This window comes from Felis catus, chromosome A3 (genome assembly GCF_018350175.1).
Source record: "Felis catus isolate Fca126 chromosome A3, F.catus_Fca126_mat1.0, whole genome shotgun sequence".
Taxonomy (NCBI): Eukaryota; Metazoa; Chordata; class Mammalia; order Carnivora; family Felidae; genus Felis; species Felis catus.
In genome coordinates this window covers 77744187-77757395 of record NC_058370.1, presented here as the reverse complement: position 1 = coordinate 77757395, position 13209 = coordinate 77744187, and the positions used below count along the sequence as shown (strand labels likewise).

Genomic DNA, 13209 nt, shown 5'->3' with positions numbered 1-13209 from the left:
ACCCACAAACTGTGAGATCATGACCTGAGCTAAAGTCGGATGCTTAACCGACTGAGCCACCCAGGCGCCCCTAGATTTTTATTCTTTTAATCTATATAGATACATATTGTTTCAATTTATAGAACAAATGTATGTTTGTGCATTGTTTATGTAATTAAAATATGAATTATAAATATGCTACAACACCCATGTGTGTCAAGGTATATGGGCTTGCGGTTTTATCAGCCCATCTGTGAGATTTATTTTTCAAGAATGCAAATCTATATTTTGTGGCTCCCAAAAAATCATCTCTGGTATCATAATGATAACATTCCAACTCAAAGTATCAATTATAAGAAAATAGTCTAATAGGGAAAAATAGTAATAAAAAGTAGTGAAGAATATTAAAAACATAGTAAAAAATAAAACACAATAGGTTATACCTCTCAGCTGCATTTAGCATTTGAGAACATTTAGAATATCAAAGTCTATGGATTACTCTTAGAAAGATCCCCACCTAATATTGGCTCTAAATTCCATCTGATATTTATTGCAGAATTGGGGAACTGCACAGCAACTTTCCATCCTCTACCTCTTCATTCCCCACTTCCCTTATTATTCTGGCTACATGGAGAGAGTATTGACTTCTGTTCCAAGCATATGTCTTTCTTAGTGGGACTCCCCTTCTAGACCCTAGGGACCTTGAGCAACTAGTTTGTGTGCCAGCAGTTCTGTATTTTTGGATGATGAAAATTGATTTTCCTCCTTTTAGCAGGTGCAGTCTCCGAGTGAGCCTCTCCCCTCATGACCTGTGCAGATTATGCCATCAATAGTGGGAGAGGGGATGAGGACGAACATTTGGAGCCCTCAGCACACAGCTCCAAGGGGCCTGGTGAAGCCTTGCAGCAATGAGGGTGCACTAGAATAAAAGGTAACAATAAACTCAGCTTAGAACTGTTTCTTTCCTGGTACTTCCTGGACAAGTTCAGTATCTTTCTATGCATTTTCTGGGATTATCTAAAAGGACAGATACTTATGTGGGGTTTATTATGGTCTATACACTTCTAAATGGATCATTCTTGTTAAACTTGAGTAATGGGAGTTTTCCTTTTAAGGAGGAGAATAATTATAAAGGATATCAATGTGGCTTAAATTATGTTTATTATAATGCAACTTATATTTTTCAATCACAAGTAGGTCTTATTGTGCTTATGGCTGTTTCACATCTGGAAGAGTCTAGCTAAAGAGATGAAACTTTTTTGGTATGCATTGGAAAACCTGAGAGATTTTGAGTCAGGAAGTAAATACCAAAGTACATTTTTTGCTTGCATATGGGATAGATGGGCATTTTGAATGTAAGGGCAACTAGACTAGTTAAAATTTACTGCAGGCTTCTAGGTCTAAGTTGTTAAGTGTCTGGACTATATGGTGGCTGTGGGAGCAGGGGACAGGGGTAAATGCAGGTAGAAAACAGGAGTCTTTCTACAGAAGGTGAAAAAACTCAAGGGAAAAGCCTTCTGAAGTTCTTGGTATTTTTAGATATTTTGTTTTTAAAAAGGTGAGACTAGCATTCAGTAGTATAAATAAGTGTCATTCGCTAAGACCTTGGAAGATGGGGAAAGAAAGAGTGTGGTTGGAGGGCAGAATTTACCAGGTTGATTTAAACAAAAATCAGGTCATTCAGGAGTGAATACACAAGGCAAGCAGGCAGTCTGCCGTGACAACTTATGAGACAGTTTGTGGGTGAAGCCACAGAAAGCAGTAGCTGCTAGGACATCCAGAAAGTATGGCACTGAAGGAGCACCCTATACTCTGTGGTGCTCAGGGTTAGTTTTCCTCCCTCATACTCAGCTGTTGCATATGCTAGAAATAGTTTGTCTCCTTGCCAGAGGAAAAGGTAAGTGAGGAAAAGGTCAAGAGAGAACACTTTTGAGTGATTCAGAAAATTATATGATATGGGGGAATTCTAGAAAGGTGGGAAAAAAATTATGGGATTAAAGTCCAAGGAAAAGATTTGGGAAAGTTGTAAGAAGGCAAAATCAATATCATATACAAGAGACAAGATGTGGAGGGTGTAAGAAGCACCTCAAGGTTGTCCCATTTCTCATTCACGTGAGACAAATGTACCCATGAGTATTTGTAATGGTACTGAGTTTGGTGGGATAAGTGGTGATACATTTCAAAGAGCAAGACTTCTTTTGTTGGAAAAGTGGGGGGGGGGGTCATTAAAATTATACAAGGGATTATATCTTAGTGATTTGAGCAAGATCTCTGAAGATGACTCTGAAATAGAGGGGCAAAATTGCCCAGCAAAACTCTCAGGAAAAAATAGTAAGAATGAGTATGGCAAATGGTGTGCTCAAGGGAATAGTATATAGGATCCCCAGTATTTTTCTGTAAGAATAACAGTGGGCTTTCATATGTTAATATAGCAGGTGGCTGAATGTGGATAGAAAACAATTAAGTTAAAAATTTGATACAATGACTAAAAACGTATACTTGGTGTATGATTTGTGATTGGAATACAGAAATCCAAAAACAAATCTGCCTGGCTGTAGCTTATATAAAGAAGTCTTTTTGATATTAATTGATTCCTCAGTAAATCAATGTGGGAAATGATTCACTGGGAGAATTGTAATATATATATATATATATAATATATATATATAATATATATAATATATATTTATATATTATATATAATATATACATTATATATATAATACATATATTATATATATAATGTATATATAATATATATATTATATAATATATATATATATATATATATATATATATATATATATATAGACATAAGGTATTATACCTAAATGCATATGAAGTTCATGGTCCAAGAAAAGGTTACATTTCCAAAGAGATGGATATTAGTAAATATAAGGAAAAGCTTTCTTTGTAACAATAACACCTTCCTACCTCAATATGGTCTTCTGGTGGGTCAGGGATGTTTCTGTCATTAGGAGTGACCAAATTGAGGCTGGGTGACAACTGCCAGAATTGCTGCAGAGGTTTCATTCGTTGGATGGAAGGTTGTACTAGGTTAGTCTTGAGGTTCCTTCCAAATTCAAAATTGTATTATTCTATGAAAATAAATTAAGATCTAACTATTTCAGACTGTGTCAGCTCTTCCTCGTGTGATTTACAACGTAGACTGAAGGGAGAAATTACAAAAAAATATCAACTAGAACAAGCCTAGAATAATGGGATATACTTCCAAAGTGGACACTTTGAAAGTTACAATACTTGCTTAAACAAACAAGATGACAGATAGATATATAGATAGGCAGATGGATATGCATAAACATATGGATATAGATAGTTATTACTTTATAAACATATGTCACATGCTCGAAAATATCCAGATATTATAAGGCATCTTCCAGTGAGCATTTCTTGAAGTGGCAAAGGAGGAGTTAATCTTTTGTCCTCAAAGCCCACAAGAATGTTTATCAACCCCAGAGCAGGCCTCCTTTCTTTCTTTTGGTGAGTTAAGTCTGTCTGTGCTTTGTTTGACGCTGCCCATTTGAGGAAAGCTTATCCCTGACCTTCTGCCAGAGAGACTGATGGCAAGGACGGTTTGCACTAACCTTGACATTCACCAGGGTAAATGGCTTTTTCCACAAGTAGTCGACAAACAAGGAGAGCCAGTCAAGAGCTAATGAATCTGCACCTGAGAGAAACTGAACAACAATTGTGCTTTTAAAGAAAAAAAGAGTCCTTGGAAGGTGCGGGCCCATCTGGTGCTTTAAGGTTCAGGGGAAATTAACTCTTTTAGCCAATGCAGTTTGAAAATAAATAAATAAAAACAACCCCTTGTCTTAAAGTCTGCCATGAGGGGTCCTTTTAAAGTTTGACCTTCTGGTCTTTTCAGCTTTAAATGAACTCTCAGTGCCATTCTGTGGAGCCTGGGGAAGATAGAGTGATGTTACAGAGTGACCAAGATGGCAAGGCGCATTTTTTCAGCCACCACTTATGCCACTCAGCCCAATTCTTCTTCACTGAGTTCAAGGGAAGTAAATTGTGAATTTTTTTTTAAAGAGTGGCTCAGTTTATCTATTGTATATGCTATAAAGAATCCACAAAAAGCAATATAGAATGGAACTTCCCTATTGCAATCAGACAAACTAATATTCCCTAAGGGCGCCTTGTGACCAGATGCAAATCCTACTGGTCAAACTAATAATTGTACTCCTGTGATATTTTGCAACCAGAGCCCCAGTCAATATCCTGTGAATTCTGCTCTTGTTCCTCAGATATGGATTATTCTGTTTTCATTGTATCTGTACATTACAATCTCTTCTATATAATTATGTCTAATATAAACCCACTCAGACTGTTCTGTATTTTGGGTGTGCATACCTTGGCTCTTCAGTAAGATTTATGAAGAAAATCATTCAGGTTAGGAGACATTTTTTTCTCCACCACAACGTTGTGCAATTCTGGGATTAATAAGAACTTAGCATAGAAATGAATATTGGTGCCTTACAAAAGTTGACCAACTATATTTTTCCAAGTTTCCATTAGTTTTGTTTTTTTTTTGCTCATGATTATGGAGAATCAGGGCTGGTATTCTCACCCAGATGATTTTATCCACCATAGCAAAAGTACTTCTATATTTCCATTACCCTCTGTTATTTCTCACTTTCAGTGATTGCATTATAACATATCTAAAAATGCATAAATTTTAAATATACAGAGTAAAACATTTTTTCAGAGTGACGTATCCATGCCACCACCAACCAGATAAAGAATAACAGGTTATTAATAAAACAGAAGCTTCCTTAATGCCTTGTATGGTCACTTACTTTCCAAGGTAACCTCCATGTGCCTAGAATTTTTGCTTAGTGTTATCTTGATGAAATTCATCCATGTGGTTGAGTGTACATGTAATTTGTTCATTCTCAATGCTATATAAAATTCCATTGTATGAATATACTTCTTTTTATTTATCTAATGTCTTATTGACAACATTCAGTTTGTTTCCATTGTTTATTATTGCTGTTTGTTATTAGGAATAATGCCACTGTATGTTTTTATATGTGTATGCATTTTTGTTGGGAATGAAATTGCTGGGTCATAAGTAATGGATATGTCGGCTTTAAAAGGTATTATCAAATAGTATTCTTAATTATGAGAGTTTGTCTTTCTCCATATCCTCTCAATACTTGGTATTGCAATATTTTTTTTCTTCCCTTGTCTTTATTTTTTTTTTCTGTTTTAACCTTTTTTGGAGGGATGAAGGGATGGTTAACTTGTGGTTTTAATTTCCATTTCATTAATACTAATGGTGTCAAGCATCTTTTCAGAAGTTTACTGGCTTTTGGACATGTTCTTTTGTAATGTTTCAAATCTTTTGCTCATTTTTTTAGTGGCTATTTGTCTTTTCTTTATATGTTGTAGATATAAGTCCTTTTCCAATTAAATGTATTGCAAATATATTCCCCGGCTATACAGCTTACCTTTTCATGAAACTTATAATGGTGTGTTTGATCACAAAAACTTAAGTTTTTTTTTTTTCATATTCCCAACACTATACTTTTCATCTCTGTGATGAAAAGTTTATTTTTTAAACTGGAAGTTTCTACCTTGCCGTTAAGAAACTTCTTAATTTTAATGAAATTAAATTTACTAATATTTTCCTTTATGCTTAGTGCTTTTTATTTCTTACTTAGGAAATTTTGCCTTCCTTAAAGTCATAAAGAAATGATCCTTTGTTGTATTCTAGAAGCTTTATTGTTTTACTTTTATATTTTGTTCTAGAATCCAGCAAAAATTTATTTTTCTACATATGTGAAAGGATCAAGATTTATTTTTTATATGAATACTAAAGTGACCCAGCATTTAGCCTTTATATTAAAGTAATCATACTTATGTGAGTCTCTTTGTGGATTCTCTTCTGTCCACTGATAAATCTGTCTAAGCTGAGCCAGTATTACACAGTATTATTTACTGTAATTATTGTTAAATGGTTGTACAAACTTAATCCAAATTGGTTCTTCATCAGATTATCTTGAGTTCCTTTGGTCTTTTCATTTCCATATGAATTTTAGGATGCCTCTCACTTTCTGTACACACACATACATATACACATAACCTGCTAGGATTTTGACTGTCATTTTATAGATTATATAAATTAATTTGGAAAGAATTGGCATATTTACAGTATTGAATCCCGTGTTAAATACAAGTAAATCGATTGGTTTGTAAATGTTTGGTCATATTCTTGTTATCACTTATTGGTAACCATCATAGTTTTACTATTTTCAGGGCACAAACCGTTTACAATTTCAATATTGTAATTTTTTTGAGACTTGCTTTTGCTCTATACATTAATATTTAACTTTCTTTAAAAGAGATTTTTTTTTATTGTGTAGTCTTGCAGTTCTACATTTTATATGTCAATTAGGTTAAGTTGGTCATTTATGTTGCTTAAGTCTCTATCTACTAATTTTTGCCATCATATACAATCAGTTGCTGAAAGTAAATTTAAAAGTCTAATAAGATTGACTTTGTATGATTCTCCTTTTAGTTTGGGCAGATTTTGCCTTACATATTTTAAGACTATGTTATTAGGTGCATACAAATTTAGAACTCATATCCTAGTTAATTAACCTTTTTGTCACTATGAAAAATTTCTTTTAATCTTCAATAATGATTCTTAACGTATTTATTCTGATATTAGAATAGTTAAATTGGCTTTCTTTTGGTTACTGCTTACATTCTATTCTTTTACTATCAATCTTTCCATATCTTGATGTTTAAAGCAAAATACTATTAGATTTTTTTTCCAGCCAGATAATTTTTATTTCTTATCTGGAGTAATTAATCTATTTTCATTTAATGGAATTACCTTGAGGGCTTAAATCTATAATTTTACAATAAATTATATATTTGTAACATCTATTTTTTCTCAATTTGTTGCCTTCTTTTTATTAATCTGGCAACTATTTTTAGTATTTCAGGCTTCTACTGTTTGCAGTTATATATTATTTTATTGTTCTTTTAGTTTACTTTAGATATTACGTTGTGCATCCTTGGCTTATTATACTTTATTACAGATTAGTATTTTTCCTACTTTTCTGACAATGCAAGAGATAATTTATCTCTATTTACAACCCTCCCAATATATATATTACTACTGCCTTTAATTCTCTGTACGTTCTAAACCACACAAGACTAATTTTTAATATTTTACTCACTCAATATTCATGTAGGCTTTCCTAAATATTTATCATTGTGTATTTTTTATTCTTAAATGTACAGGCTTCTATCTGAGATTATTTTCCTTTAATTTATAGAACATCTTTTGAGAATTCCTTTGTTAAATTATATTGTTGATGATTTCTCTCAGGTTTTGTTTATCTGAAAATGTCATTTATCATTGATGTTTTGAAAGAAATATTTTCCAAATTTAGAATTATAGCTTGACAGTTATTTTCTCTCAGAACTTTCAGATTGCATTCCATTATTCATTGGCTTCATTATTTCTCTTGAGAAGTCAGCTGTATGTTTTGATATTGATCCTTGGAAGATAATTATCTGCAAACCATAATCTATTTCTGCCTTTTTAATATTTTACCTTTGTCCTTGGTTATAAACAGTTTCTGTATGTTAGGACTAGATGGATTTTTCTTTGAATGTATCCTGCCTGTGGTTCACACTGTTATTTACTTCTATGGCTTGATACTTTTTCTTATTTGGGGACAGTTTTGTTGCTATTTCCTCTTAAAACCTTGTTGCTGTTCCTTCTGTGATTCTAATTATGGGCATATTAGATGTATACATGATGTTCTTTATGTGATGTCCTATATATCTCTTATATTTTTCTCTTCTGCCTCCATGTGGATATTGTCCTTTCTGCTACTGTGTCTAATACATGATAAATCTATTTACTGAGTTCTTCATTTAGTCATCACATTTCAAATATTATAACTTCTATTTTATTATTTTTTATTAGCTTCATCTTGTCATCTATTTTCATAAATGTATTAGGCCTGGTTGACTTAGTAGCACTGGAATCCAAATTTCATACCTAGATTCATGTGACTACTGAAAATTCTTAATCCACCATTTTCTTCTTGCCTTTCCTTGGCCTTGGGCCACTTACTTATGGTTCAGTGCCTCAAGGAGAAAGTAGAAAACAATGCCAGTTCACCTGAATGTGGGTTTTTTCCTCCAAAAATTATGGTCCTTAAAGTCCTTGATGCCTTTGTCACTTTCTGCTGCCTTCAAATAACTATATTTTGTCATTCATCTGGCCTTTGTAGTTCTCTGTGGAAGGGTTGCTCTTATACACTATACTCCTCATGTCCAGGTGATTAGTAGTATTAACATGTTCAAATGCTATTTCAGGGGAGGGTAGTAATAGAAACTGGGCACTTTCCTTAATTGAAAAGGCAAAGAAGGGGAGTAAATAACAACGTGCAAAGTTTACTTAACACAGGCAACAGTGAATAGAGTGGTCAGATAGAATTTCTTTTGACCTAAAGTTTTGTATGCATTTAAGTAATTTCAAAATTTTGATCTAGATATTTTTAGCTCACTTTATTCATTAGGAAATGGAGGAAAATGCATCCCAGAGCATCTTGGCATCTTCCTGTGGGACCAGCTGATGAGAACCAAATTTGCGAGTACCTCCTGGGTTTCTAAACTTTCAGTAAGGTGACTATTTATTATCAACTAAATTGTATTTCCACAAAGTTCGTATGTTGAAGCCATAACCTCCAATGTAACTATATATAGAGGTAGGGCCTCTAAAGAGGCTATTAAAGTTGAATGAGGTTATAAGGGTGGAGGCCTAATATGATAGAACTAATGTGTTTATAAGAAGGAAAAGACAGATCACAGTCCCCTTTCTCTCTCTCTTTCTTTGGGCATGCACATATAAAGGCCACATGAGGACACAATAAGTAGCTGGCTGTCTGCAAGCCAGGATATGAGGTCTCAACAGACACCAGCCCTGCTGGTACTACAGCCCTGAAGTCCCAGCTGCAACTTCTAGCCTCAGAATGTGAGAAAATAAATTTCTGTTGTTTAAGTCACCAGCCTATGGAATTTTGTTTTGGCAGCCTGAACAGACTACTACAGTAGCCTTTCCACTAAACCAGCTTCTACTTGTTCTTTAGAGATGTTTTGATTACTACTAGAGATGTCTAAAGGGAGTCAGACTGTGTCTACTCTCACCTCAGTCAAAGGAAGCTCTATGTTTACCTATTCTTAATATTGGGATTCTGTGTAAGATTTTTTTGAAAAAAAGTTTTGCTGAAAGTAATTTGAAAGTCAGTTATCCCATAATATATCAAGATTTGGAGTATTTCTGTAAATGTGGATATATAAAATGAGATCAAGATTTCTTATCATGTTAGAAAGAGAGTGGAGATAGCTCTGTTGGATAACAGAGGACAGTGTGACATGAGCAAATTCATTTTAATTTCTCCAAGTTTTCCTGTGTAGCAGGTAATTCTAGTCTTGACGAAAAGTTGCCTCTGTCAGAAATAGAAATTTGTTTATTTTTCTGTTATTCACCTTACTTTCTATTTTGTCAACTTGGCAGAACTGTAATGCCAGTTATTTTGAGATGCCCCCCCTTTCCCATGACTGTTTGTTTCTAAGTTCTAGGAGACTTACTTAGTGCCATGGCCTTATTGTGAAGAGATGATCGAGGGTATGTAACTGCTGATGTTATGTATTTACAGGGGTATGATCCTTTTTTTTCCCCTGTGGTCCTCTGCAGACACTACACAGGTTGCAGCTAAAGCACCCCTTGCTTCTTTCTGCAAGTGTCTTCATTCCCGTGGATTTCCCTGCTTTTATGTTATAGTGCTCACTGCATGTGGTAAACTCTTGAAGGGGTGACCTAGGCTTTTGCCATTCTATGTACAGCATGAAGACATTCCTTTAGCCCATGCTGCATAATGGGAAACAAGTCATCTGTGCTGTCAGATGTTGCAAATCTCAGAGTTTTAGTAATTCTCCAGGGTTTGACCCAGGGAACAGGGCACAGGACCCCACTTTCTTTTGGATTTACCAACTTCTATGCATACATCACTTCCTCAACCCAATCTGTAGGAGGTGGACTGCCTTAGGGTTTGAGTTTTGTTCTTTTATCATTAAGTTTATTCCCAAATTGATAGTCTATACCCAGTCATTTCTGTTGCCTCGAGGGTCTTGGCTTTTGAAACTCAGAGCCAGAAAAATACAGCCTATCTTTCTTTTCTCCTGTCATATCTCTTCCCTGAGGCAGAAGCATGGAATGGTCTAGCTGCCATTTCAATAATGGAGAAAGTGGAGAAAGTTAAAGGGATGGATGGATGGATAGATAGATAGATAGATAGATAGATAGATAGATTTCTCATAAAATGTATAGCTTCAGCAAGATACCTATATTTATGTGTAGTTCTACAGTTCTAGTATATAATAAAAATAATAGTTTCATAATTCCTTTTGATGAATGGTTATTCTGCAGGTTATCATGGTAAACACTTTACATACATCAACCATTTCTAATCTGCCCAAAAATCCTGTAAGGTTTTCTTATCTGTAATTCGCAACTAAGCCTTGCAAGTGTTTAACTTAACTAAGATCATGGAATTAGTTAAGTGGCAAAGCCAGTATTCTAGTTCGATCTATCTTACTTTCACATTTGTACTCTTAATCATGTCGAACTGCTCCTCTTTAGGGGACAGAAGTCTTGCCATTCTGTAATGTGTGTGAAAGCATATTTAGTTGTGTTTAGGAAGGAGATGGGAAGCTATGAAAGAAAGCATGAATGTGTTGCCAGTACATATGAACCAGGCCATAACTTCACCTGTGGTAAGTAACTCGTTCATGCACATGTTCGTTTAATATTCACAGGAAAATTAAAAGATTGTTCTATCATTATATTCATTTTATAAGTAAGAAACTGATGCACAGAAAGGACTGAACCCAGGCAGCTGAGTTCTAGAGTCCATGTTCTTGACCATTATGTTTTACTGCCTCTTCCATAAAAGAGACAGGAGAGTGGTAGGTACCCTCTAGGAAAGCCTGCCAAGTGGTAGACAAACGTGTAACTTCTTCAATTCTTCATGGGATCCCCATATCCATTTATGCTGCCTGAAGGCTTACCAAGCAAAAGTTAATACACTTGGGAAGGTAGTATTTCATCTCATTCCAAGTCTGTTGGTCCCCAGCAGCATGATTTCTGGTTTGAGATTTGGGTGTCTCCAGACAGACAAACTCTACAATCCAGTGAAGGTCAGTCCAAATATGAGTCATATGAATGCACCTGAACCATGAGCACAAGGCTGATTTGTAGCTCTCAGTTCATTCTTTCTTTTTCATGACAAGGCATAGCATGAATAACAGAAATGGCAAAGAGTCAAGGGCTCTCTGACTCTCTGAGGCTCTACTTCCCCAAAAGCTGTTTCCCTGGCTTTGCTCTTATAGCCCTCTCTGTGCCCTGAACATTTCTTTCCAACCTTACTGTGTGTTGAGTTTTGTCTTCCTTTATTTTTTCTGTGCTCTTTGTTATGTTTGTTGGAGCGTGTGTGTGTGTGTGCGTGTGCGTGTGTGTGTGTGTGTGTGTGTGTGTACATATATTTGTAAAAACAGGACACCTTTGTTGCAATTTGCAAAATAAAGACATAATGAATGGAAACATATTTTGATTTTTGATGCATTGGTTTCAGGTTAATAAATGCATGTTGTTCATGATAAGTAGGTCATTACTTGGAACTCCATCTCTGGAAACTTTTTTCTTCACTCACACACAACACCTGCCTGCTGCAGTTCCTCCTCAGACACCCACAGGGGATGGGCAGACCTCATTCATTGAGCCTTCTCTCTGATGAATGTCTGTGATTGGGCTCAATCATAAACTACCCTCACAATCTTCTGGATTATTTATTCCCTGTGAAATACAGCAATGAAGAAATGATCTTCTAATTCTGCTGGTAGATCTCAGCTGGGCTAGCTTATCACACTTAATGGATTTAAAGAGAACTTTGGCGAACTTTATAAATTAAATGGGCTTCCTTGCTCCCTGCTTTCTTTTGTTACTAAGTGAACACTGATGCCACTGTGTTGTCATGGATGGACCAGCATAGAAAATGATTGCAGATGCTTGGCTATGGTAATTTTACACTTTAGTCAGGCAAGGGGTGTTACTATAGGGAATCTAATTCTTTCTGCTGTTGGCTCTTAGGTGGGGTCCAGTTCATCATGAGTCCCTGGTGATTATAAGTAAAGACAATTCTTAGTTATCTGAGTTGGAATCTCTCATGTGGTATTGTTCTTGGGGCTAATATCCATCCTCTGCTTGTGGCCCCTGGTATCAAGCAACTGCTGAAGAATTCAAGTGTTGTCCTAAAGGAATCCAACCTTGCCCCCAGATTACAACCTCCGTACTACTCACTGTTTCAAAATATAACAGAAGGGTTGTTGGTTTGCTGATATGCTTGTCACTATAGCTCTGCCATGCATCACCTATATTATTTATATGGGGAAAGTATTTCTCCAAAAGCTGAGACCTCTTTTAACCCTGGGTTCTGACACTCACTGAATGAATGGCTTTGAGCAACTTACTTGATCTTTCTGGATCTCAATTTCTTTATCCCTATAATGACAGAGTTATTGTACTTCAGTAACCTCTAGGGACCTTTCTATCTCTGAAACTTCCCTTATTACACTCTGGAAACCTCAGTAACCTTCCTCTCCATGTTTTCTATATTATGCCTTTAAGACTTTGCCTGGTTAGCATATCACATGTTAGCTTATTAGAGGGGTTGGCGAATCAGTTGCATGGTTTGGATGTCTAGCTTGTGCTAAGAGCACTGTGGGGTGTTCTGTATTCCTCCTGCCAAATTGATACTGAGCTGAATTATGGAAATTATGCAGTAAGCCTCTATCTTTCTTCTTTCCATAAAGTGAGCCTTGAATGTTGATTACATTCAGATCACACTAAAATTTTCGTCCATTTAGAGAAATGCATGCTCTCCACTCTAGAACTTGGTCTTTTTTTTCCACTTGAACTCATTTGCCTTTTCCCAATAGATACTATATTTAGTCAGTTTGTGGAAACTAATTTTTGGTGTCACTGCACATTTACTCAAGGTATTTATTTATTTTTAAACTACAGTAAGCTAATATTTGCCATCAAAGGATCCTGTTTGAGGTTCACTGATGCAACTGGAGATGCTGGCAAGGGAATTCTGGTTCTGTTAGCCAGCTCCC

At 35.4% G+C, this 13209-nt stretch overlaps 1 long non-coding RNA gene across 1 annotated transcript in view; it reads left to right on the top strand.

The window, feature by feature from the left end:
* The first annotated feature begins 359 nt into the window (after window positions 1-359).
* Window positions 360-13209, top strand: part of LOC111559818 — a 181506-nt gene continuing 168656 nt past the window's right edge. Inside the window, exon 1 of the long non-coding RNA XR_002741140.2 lies at window positions 360-910. This is a non-coding gene — a long non-coding RNA (uncharacterized LOC111559818). The remainder of the gene's footprint in view (window positions 911-13209) is intronic.